Raw genomic sequence first — 10,720 nt, forward strand, 5'->3', positions numbered from 1 at the left:
CCAGACCAGCTTCCCTCTGTGGTGTATCATTACGCCGATTCTGTTGCAAAACGTTTCTTAAACAGAAGCAAACTGAATGGGGAGGGACCTACTTGAATTTGTCCAATAGAACCTGTCATTTTAGTTGCAACTGTTTGGACTAATGATTACACCACTGATCTCATCCCCAGCCTGTCTCTCCTTCAGGAGGTAGAGAGAGAGAATATTACAACTCCATCCACAGTGGTATAGCTGCCAACCCTGTCAGTAATCACATCATCACCGTCAGCATTGCAACACCCTGTGGAGATGGAGGCCTTGGAGAAGACGTAGGGGTGAGAAATCATACAGTCCATTATTGCCATCAGCTCATTAGACTATAAAACCCATCCCTCTTGAGATAGGGGAAGCGGATAGTAGATTTTTTGTGTAGTGATGAACCAGAGTGTACTGTAGGTTGTTTTTTTAGTAATTTAGCAGACGCTCTTATCCAGAGCGACTTACAGTTAGTGAGTGCATACATTTTCATACTGGCCCCCCGTGGGAGACAAACCCACAACCCTGACGTTGCAAGCGCCATGCTCTACCAACTGAGCTACACGGGGCCGTGAACTGTGAACTGTTTGCAGTTTGCATCATCTTGTATGGTAGCCTTCTATATTCTATTATGTGATATATATACACTGAATGTACAAAACATTAGGAAAACCTGCTCTCTCCATGACATAGACTGACCAGGTGAATCCAGGTGAAAGCTATAATCCCTTATTGATGTCATGGTCACCTGTTCAATCCACTTCAATCAGTGTAGATGAAGGGGAGGAGACAGTTTAAAGAATGATTTTTAAGCCTTGAGACAATTGAGACATGGATTGTGTATGTGTGTTATTCAGAGGGTGAATGGGTAAGACAACATATTTAAGTGCCTTTGAACAGGGTATGGCAGTAGGTGCCAGGCGCACTGGTTTGAGTGTGTCAAGAACTACAATGCAGCTAGGTTTTTCACACTAACCAGTTTCCCTGTGTGTGTCAAGAATGGTCCACCACCCAAAGGACATCCAGCCAACTTGACACAACTGTGGGAAGCAATGGAGTTGACATGGGCCAACATCCCTGTGGAATGCTTTCGACACCTTGTAGAGTCCATGCCCCAGTGAATTGAGGCTGTTCTGAGGGCAAAAGCGGGGGAACTCAATATTAGGAAGGTGTTCCTAGTGTTTTGTACACACAGTGCCTTCAGAAAGTATTTATACCCGTTGACTTATTCCACATTTTGTTGTGTTACAGCCTAAATTTCAAATGGATTTTAAAAATAAATATTTCTCACCCATCTACACACAATACCCCAGAATGACAAAGTGAAATTATGTTTTTAAAAATGTTTACATATTTGTTGAAAATGAAATACAGAAATATCTCATTTACATATTCACACCCCTGAGTCAATACTTTGTAGAAGCATCTTTGGCAGTGGTTACAGCTGTGTCTTTCTGGGTAAGTCTCTAAGAGCTTCGCACACCTGGATTGTACAATATTTGCACATTATTCTTATTATTCAAGCTCTGTTAAGTTTGTTGTTGATCATTGCTAATCAGCCTTTTTCAAGTCTTGCCATACATTTTCAAGCCGATTTAAGTCAAAACTGTAGCTAGGCCACTCAGGAACATTCAATGTTGTCTTGGTAAGCAACTCCAGTGTATATTTGGCTTTTTGTTTTAGGTTATTGTCCTGCTGAAAGGTGAGTTTGTCTCCCATTCTGTTGGAAATCAGACTGAATCAGGTTGTGCTTAGCTCTATTCCATTTATTTGTATCCTAAAAAACTCCCAAGACCTTGACGATGACAAGCATAACCATGACATGAGGTAGCCACCATCATGCTTGAAAATATGAAAAGTGGTACTCAGTGATGTATTGTGTTGGATTTGCCCCAAACAACGCCTTGCATTCAGGACATAAAGTAAATTTGCCACATTTTTTTGTTTAACTTTAGTGCCTTATTGCAACAGGATGCATGTTTTGAAATGTTTTTATTTATTTTGTAATGGCTTCCTTCTTTTCACTCTGTCATTTATTTTAGTATTGTGGATTAACTCCAATGTTGTTGATCCATCCTCAGTTTTTTCCTATCACAGCCATTAAACTCTGTAACTGATTTAAATTGGCCTCATGGTGAAATCCCTGAGTGGTTTCCTTCCCCTCTGGCAACTGAGTTAAGAAGGATGTCTGTATCTTTGCAGTGACTGGGTGTATTGATACACCATCCAAAGTGTAATTAATAACTTCACCATGCTCAAAGGGATATATTCAATGTTAGTTTTTTATATTTTGACCCATCTACCAATAGGTGGCCTTCTTTGTGAGACATTAGAAAACCTCCCTGGTCTTTGTGGTTGAATCTGTGTTTGAAATTCACTGCTCAACTGAGGGACCTTACAGATAATTGTATGTGTGGGGTACAGAGATGAGGTAGTCATTCAAAAATCATGTTAAACACTATTATTGAACATAGAGTCCATGCAACTTATTATGTGACTTGTTCAGCACATTATTTTGTCCTGAACGTATTTCGGCAATAACAAAGGGGTTGAATACTTATTGACTTAAGACATTTCAGCTTTAAATGTTTAATTAATTTGTAAAAATTTCTAAAAACATTCCACTTTGACATTATGGGGTGTTGTGTGTAGGCCAGTGACTCAAAAATCTCTATTTAATACATTTAAATTCAGGCTGTAACACAACAAAATGTGGAAAAAGTCAAGGGGTGTGAATACTTTCTGAAGGAAATGTACACTGCTCAAAAAAATAAAAAAAATAAAGGGAACACTAAAATAACACATCCTAGATCTGAATGAATGAAATAATCTTATTAAATACTTTTTTCTTTACATAGTTGAATGTGCTGACAACAAAGTCACACAAAAATTATCAATGGAAATCAAATTTATTAACCCATGGAGGTCTGGATTTGGAGTCACCCTCAAAATTAAAGTGGAAAACCACATTACAGACTGATCCAACTTTGATGTAATGTCCTTAAACAAGTCAAAATGAGGCTCAGTAGTGTGTGTGGCCTCCACGTGCCTGTATGACCTCCCTACAACGCCTGGGCATGCTCCTGATGAGGTGGCGGATGGTCTCCTGAGGGATCTCCTCCCAGACCTGGACTAAAGCATCTGCCAACTCCTGGACAGTCTGTGGTGCAACGTGGCGTTGGTGGATGGAGCGAGACATGATGTCCCAGATGTGCTCAATTGGATTCAGGTCTGGGGAACGGGCGGTCCATAGCATCAATGCCTTCCTCTTGCAGGAACTGCTGACACACTCCAGCCACATGAGGTCTAGCATTGTCTTGCATTAGGAGGAACCCAGGGCCAACCGCACCAGCATATGGTCTCACAAGGGGTCTGAGGATCTCATCTCGGTACCTAATGGCAGTCAGGCTACCTCTGGCGAGCACATGGAGGGCTGTGCGGCCCCCCCAAAGAAATGCCACCCCACACCATGACTGACCCACCGCCAAACCGGTCATGCTGGAGGATGTTGCAGGCAGCAGAACGTTCTCCACGGCGTCTCCAGACTTTGTCACGTCTGTCACGTGCTCAGTGTGAACCTGCTTTCATCTGTGAAGAGCACAGGGCGCCAGTGGCGAATTTGCCAATCTTGGTGTTCTCTGGCAAATGCCAAACGTCCTGCAAATGCCAGACCCCTTCACTTTTTCCACATTTTGTTATGTTACAGCCTTATTCTAAAATGGATTAAATTGTTTTTTTTCCCTTCATCAATCTACACCCAATACCCCATAATGACAAAGCGAAAACAGGTTTTTAGATTTTTTTGCAAATGTATTAAAAATAAAAAACTGAAATACCTTATTTACGGTATTCAGACCCATTGTTATGAGACTTGAAATTGAGCTCAGGTGCATCCTGTTTCCATTGATCATCCTTGAGATGTTTCTACAACTTGATTGGAGTCCAACTGTAGTAATTTCAATTGATTGGACTTGATTTGGAAAGGCACTGTCTATATAAAGGTCCCACAGTTGATAGTGCATGTCAGAACAAAAACCAAGCCATGAGGTCGAAGCAATTGTCCGTAGAGCTCCGAGACAGGATTGTGTCATGGCACAGATCTGGGGAATGTCTTCAGCATTGAAGGTCCCCAAGAACACATTGGCCTCCATCATTCTTAAATGGAAAAAGTCTGGAACCACCCAGACTCTTCCTAGAGCTGGCCACCCGACCAAACTGAGCAATCGGGGGAGAAGGGCCTTAGTCAGGGAGGTGACCAAGAACCTGATGGTCGCTCTGACAGAGCTCCAGAGTTCCTCTGTGGAGATGGGAGAACCTTCCAGAAGGACAACCATCTCTGCAGCACTCCACCAATCAGGCCTTTGTGGTAGTGGCCAGACGGAAGCCACTCCTCAGAAAATAATGGGAGAAACTCCCCAAATACAGGTGTGCCAAGCTTATAGCGTCATACCCAAGAAGACTCAAGGCTGTAATTGCTGCCAAAGGTAATTGAACAAAGTACTGAGTAAAGGGTTTGAATTGTGTGTAAATTGATGAGGGGAAAAAAACGATTTAATCAATTTTAGAATAAGGATGTAACGTAACAAAATGTAGAAAAAGTCAAGGGGTCTGACTTTCCGAATGCACTAGGGTTTCATTCAAGCTTGGGTTCTAAAGACACTGTATGTCATGTACTGTATTTGTTTTCCCCCCACACAACTCCACAACAAAGACGCGAGGCATGGAGGAAGATACTATCCTGTTATCCCAGCATCAGCCTTGGTGGTGTTCCCAATTATCTTTGCAGTGTTCTTCACCATAGGGAGATGGCAACAAAGATAAGATACATTTACTGTAACACAGTTCACTTATCCTGTATGTGTCCCTCAAAAAGAGCTGTATCTGTCTAACCGAATCTGTGTGCATTCATTCTCTCACTTCATAATCTCCAGAGAATCTTTGAATGGTGGATGACCAATCAATCCTTTGAAAAGCAGAGAGCAAAGTTAGTGAGAGAAAGTAGGTTGGTTGAAATTTTAAACCAATGGGCCAGCAACACAACGCTGCTTGGAAGAGTCTTTGTAATCTCCCTGATTTGAGGCTGGGCTGCAGGTGACTGAACAAAGAAAAGGTACCTCAGGAATACGTTTGGGAGGAGCAGCCAGATTGTGGGAGGGTTGGGGGCCTGTGTGGGGTAACCAGAGATCTGTGTGGGTGTGTTGCATCGGCTAACTCAGCCAGCTGAAACCTAGAAGATTGTACTTGGTAGGGGTGGGTGGGATGAACAAGCTGTTTGGAGGGTTGAAATGTGCCTTTGCAAATAGCTCATCAACTGCTTTAACGTTTAAATGAATCAGTTACCTTGGCCACAATCAGACATACAGTGCTGAATGTACCATCAACATCATTTTGCATATAACTGTACTGGTCTCTGACTCTCTAATTCCCTTCATAAGTTAACTTGCTGTATGTTGCAATACAGTAAAAGTAGCATTGTGTATTATTGATTAGCTGTATTACTTGCCATACTGTAGAAATAACTGTTGTAAAGAAAGGTACATCCCAAAATGTGTAATTTTTTATTTCATAAAGACACTTTGAAAAAAAAAAAAAAATTCAGTAGGCTGTTGTGGTTGATCTCATGTACTTACATTAAATAGGATATCAAGGTGTTTTGACACTTGAATAGGTTATTCCGGTGTATCTCTAGATCAGGGTTCCCCAAACTCGGTCCCACATAACCCCCAGGGTGCAGGTTTTGTTTTTTGCCCAGGCACTACACAGCTGATTAAAATAATTAAAGCTTGATGATGAGCTGTGTAGTGCTAGGGAAGAAACCAAAACATGAACCTGAGTTTGGGAAACCCGGCTCTAGATGACAGATTGATAAAGCCATCACCTGCTGCTTATCTATTGCATCATATTTTCAAACAGCCTATGAAGTATGATGCAATAGATAGAAAGGAAAACTGCTTGAAGGCCAGGGTATCAGGCCAGGATATTATGTACATTTACAATGAAGGTTACTGAATGTGTATGTCCATTAGAGAGAATGGTAGTTCATCTGTCAAGACAAATAAATGCAGTTCAAAAGAAAATGCTATATAAAGTGCAGCTGCTACATCTTTCAATACTGTGGTGGAGTAAATAGCACTGCATTTGAAAGTTATTACGGATGTTGCCTCTATCAGATCAGGGTGGCATGTCTTGTTCTATGACCATGGTGTGGTCCTGATAGAAATATGCTGTATAGAACATACTGTACAGACACCATCTGTACATCACTCTGCAAGGTTCTTTGAATAAGGCCCTGAAGTTAGTCTCAAAACAACACCCACAAACAGAGAGAGCGTGGGAGCCTTGTGGTTGCTTTAGCTCAAGTAAAACTACACAAATACATGTTTCAAAATGAACGAGTGTCAACATACATGGATTCCATCAACCACCACAACACCACCATATTGTCTGTGTGTGTGTGTGTGTTAGTGTGTGTGTGTGTGCACATACGCTTCTCTATCGCCATCTATGTCAGCGTGTGGTCATCACTTATTTGTTCTCTCTGAGGTCAGTAGCCTACATGGGTCAGTCGCTCTCATTCTCCTTATAGGGAGAAGTGGTACCTTCCTCTATCTCTGCACAGCTTCTCTATAGCAAGAGAGCTGACACCACAAACCATGCTCTCAGTCCTCTGCACCCACATTTAGCAGACACTCTTATCAAGAGTGACTTACAATAAGTGCATTCAACAAAGACAGACATACAATGAGAGAGAGAGAGAGAGAGAGAGAGAGAGAGAGAGAGAGAGAGAGAGAGAGAGAGAGAGAGAGAGAGAGAGAGAGAGAGAGAGAGAGTCAGAGAGAGAGAGAGAGAGAGAGTCAGATAGAGAGAGAGAGAGAGAGAGAGAGAGAGAGTCAGAGAGAGAGAGAGAGAGAGAGAGAGTCAGATAGAGAGAGAGAGAGAGAGAGAGAGAGAGAGAGAGAGAGAGAGAGAGAGAGAGAGAGAGTCAGAGAGAGAGAGAGAGAGAGAGAGAGTCAGATAGAGAGAGAGAGAGAGAGTCAGAGAGAGAGAGAGAGAGAGAGAGAGAGAGAGAGAGAGTCAGATAGAGAGAGAGAGAGAGAGTCAGATAGAGAGAGAGAGAGAGAGAGAGCTCCATCAGTAAGGTAATACAGAGTGCAGTAGGAAACGTTGCTAAATGGAGACACAATCATGATCGTTCAAAAATGCATGAACCATTGGAAAACATTTTAAAGTGCTTGAATCGTGTGGTAATATTGATTTGCCAGGCTTAGCCGGAACTGGAAAGTGTGGTTGCCATGCACAGACAGGAGGGCAAGAGAGACGGGTTCTGGGTGTTTGAGATGTGTTCAGGTTTAACACTATCTTCTACTTGCTGTGACATACACAACCACAAGCTCACCAATAGCATCTTACTTGGATTAAATGCTCATAAGATAATTTGAAGATACAAGGGGTATGATGAATTATGTTTATTTCTCTTTATGAAGACGTGTAGTTAGGGTCTCTGTCTCTAAGCTAGACAGGATGTGGTGGGGCTGTAGAGAAACAGAGATGATAGAAAACAGAGGCAGGGAGAAATACACCATCTCTGACTGATATCATCAACCACACGGCCAAGGTGACAAGCACTAAAAACCTGTTCAGACTAGATTAATTGAAAGTGTTAAAATGTGGGATTCAGACTAGAGCTAATGCCAAATAAAGTAGTGTTTATTGTATAGAGTTTGACCTTTTGAGGATATGGTAAGTGCTTTATTTGTCTCTTCCCCATTGTGGAGTCTTAGTAAAGATTAGGGACGGCTGCAGTGCGAAACTGCACTGTAAAAATAGAAAGTCTAAAAACAGCATGGTTTTGTAACGAAACCATGGAAAGTAGTGCACCTAATCAAAAATCGAATCAAATCAAATTTTATTGGTTGCATACACATATTTTGCAGATGTTATCGCAGGGGCAGTGAAATGCTTATGTTTCTAGCTCCAAAAGAGCAATACTGTAGGTAGCCTGGTGGTAATTCTTCCCTTGAGCAAGGCAAGTTACTGTAATTGCTCCAGGGTCGCCATCAATATTGGCTGATCCATTGCCGTGACCCCCACTCTCTGAGGGGAGTGGGATATGCAACAAAACACATTCCCATTTCACACCTCACACTTGTACAGGTTACCCACTTGTGCATATAGTGTAACATGACTATATAAGTACCCCGTAATTAGAACAATACACACAAATCCCAAAAATAAAAAAGAAAGAAATTAAGAAATATCAGAACAAGCAATGTCAGAGTCTGGAATAAAAATTCTGTATATTTAGTATAGTTTTTTCTATAAAGGATAACTTTTTTAATGTTTCACTATTTTTATTTTTATGAAATTCACTGAGGAGGATGGTCCTCCTGTTCCTCCTTTGTGGAGCCTCCACTGGGAGGTTGACCTGCAAGAATGTGGGATTTCTTCTTCTTCTTCTTCAGCTTCTTCTTCTTCTTCGGGATTTGGTTGGTGGGTCGCATCCAATTTTTAGGTGCATACACCGCCACCTACTGTACTGGTGTGTGAGGCTATTCACCACCTACATACATTATATTATTTTCTACGATAATACAAAATTAGGAAAAATAAAAAGGAAAATTGCCCTGACAACTATTAGCCCTCTCTAAAAACGACACCACCCATTCCACTATTTAACCAGTCCTACTCCAGACCAACGATCTGAGAGGACATATCACTACCACTCAACACCCCCTGCAGCTGTTCTGCAATAAATCCTCACAATCCCAAGTACTTCTCTGCCGCTTATCGTATCTGAAGATTATGCCTTTGTTAAATGTTTTTCATGACGAAATGGAATGTTGGTTGTTTAGGCCAAAGGGGGGATGTTTTATGATGTTATTTGAAATGTGCCGCTTGGAGGGTGACGCCCGAGGGGAGACTGGTGATTGGCCAGAAGAGGGAGTAGCCCCTCCCTTTGCATTGGTTATAAATAGGAGTTAAACGATGAGACGACAGAACGGCCATAACAATCTGGGAGGCGTTCTCCAGGCAACGCGTGTCTGTGAATTTATGCTGTAACCTCGTGGTATGAATAAAAACTTCTGACACGATGCAGCATAACGGACTTTTTGTTCATCAGCAATATTACCACCATTCATCATATACGACATAATGGCGCCCAACGTGGGGCATGGGTTTGCGTCTCCTCTTTGTTTCAGTCAACCGCCGGCCTAACTCTCTCTGAAGCATGGCCGAAAAAGGGTGAGTGTGTTCTTACCGCTTCGGAGTTTGGTAGATTGGATATGACTTGTGTACATTGAGGGGATGTTCCATATGACCTGGCCTCAGGTGGTGTTTGTTGCTGGTCGACTGAAGTCTGCTAAATTTATTTCATCGGAAACGACAGTTAATTGGAATTTAGAGCATTAAACGGTAGGATTTAAGTATTGAACGTGTATAATTCATTGGTAACGGGTGACAATGGGTTAGTAGGGAATAAAGGTTGGAATACGTATGCATTTTTAGGGCACCGTGAATCTGGAAAAGACCTCGAAACGAGGCGACTTGTAATAATTATTATTATTATTATTAAGTGGGCTACAAATCCAGACTTAGTTAGTATTGGGTCAGGTTGATTTCTTAAGCGGGAATTATGAAGTGAATGGTTGTAGCTATGTTATACTCCTCCTCTGGTCGACGGGAAATTGGTTTGGGGATAACCGCTTGATATGAGATTCATCTTTCAAGGCAACAAAAAGTTAGAAGGAGATTATTGATGATCATGGAAAATGATTGGGCCGCGGTGCGGGGTGTTCATTGGTATAGCTAGTAGGCCACAGTTGGCTAGAGGCTGAAGCTAAGGCTTGATTGTTTCAGGCCACGTGGTACATCGTTGCTCAGGTTCTAAAGTGGGAATCATGCTATGGTGTACCTTAGGCTAAGCTAAAGGCTAATGCTACAGGTTAATTGTGTTGTGTGCTACATGCTAACGGATATCCTTAGAGATTCCGTTGCGACGGGTGAAAGTCTCTTAAACTTGTTTATGTGTTTGTAAGTCAGGTTGTATGTTTTGTGAGCGCTGTTAAATGTTGTTTGATTATAAGGGGGAAATGGGAATTACAGCTGGACTGTTATTATGTTTGGGGAGAGAGAAGAGAGAATCTTTCTTCCACGGTGAAAAGTATTTTTGAATGGTTATGCGCATGCGTTTAATTTTGCGACACTACACTACAGAAAGGGGGAGTTTATGACACGAGATTATGACACGTTTTGGTTTACGGCACTAAATCTTCGACATGCGGTCGTGCTGAGGCGACGGAACAAAATGGTGGCCAGTACGGTCATGTGATTGTTTCAGGCTTCTTTTCAGGGGTAAGGGCTACCGGAAAAGGTGAACACGACTCTTTTAAAATTATTAAAGTAACTGTTATGTGAACGTTAAACTATTTGGCGAGATGTAGTACATTTATAGATCAAATATATGTTGACGGAGTATAATTAATTAAAATAAGACTATTAAAATTAAATGAAATGGTTTGGAGCGATCTATTTAGTAAATGATATTTGCGCATGCGTGGGATTCTGCAAAACAACACATTGGTTAAACTGCAGACAGAGGAACACAGACGACGGAACAAATAGGCACAGGGAGAGTTTAACACGAGTATTCTAGTTTAAAGATTGGTTAAAGATGAAACTTGTTTTGTAGCCTATTGAATTTATA

The sequence above is a fragment of the Coregonus lavaretus genome, assembly GCF_964263955.1.
Source record: "Coregonus lavaretus genome assembly, chromosome: 38".
Lineage (NCBI taxonomy): Eukaryota > Metazoa > Chordata > Actinopteri > Salmoniformes > Salmonidae > Coregonus > Coregonus lavaretus.